The following is a 280-nucleotide window of genomic DNA, read 5'->3' on the forward strand; positions in this document are numbered from 1 at the left end:
ATCAATGTTTCTACCCCTTTATGTGCTCATAATAGTTCAGTTATTGTTTGTGGCAGCAATCCAGCTTATACTCAGCTGCCCACTATCTGGACAGGATTATGTGTCTTGGTCTTTCTTCTTCCTGACATTGATGTTATACCGGGAACTGAGCCTGTACCCGTTCCTACTTTTGAGCATATAGCAGGAAGAACAAAGAGAGCTGTACAATTTATTCCTTTCCTTGCTGGATTAGGAATTACTGCTGCACTAGCCACTGGAACTGCTGGCCTTACACATTCTA

This window comes from Galeopterus variegatus, unplaced genomic scaffold (genome assembly GCF_000696425.1).
Source record: "Galeopterus variegatus unplaced genomic scaffold, G_variegatus-3.0.2 Scaffold2496, whole genome shotgun sequence".
NCBI classification, from domain to species: Eukaryota; Metazoa; Chordata; class Mammalia; order Dermoptera; family Cynocephalidae; genus Galeopterus; species Galeopterus variegatus.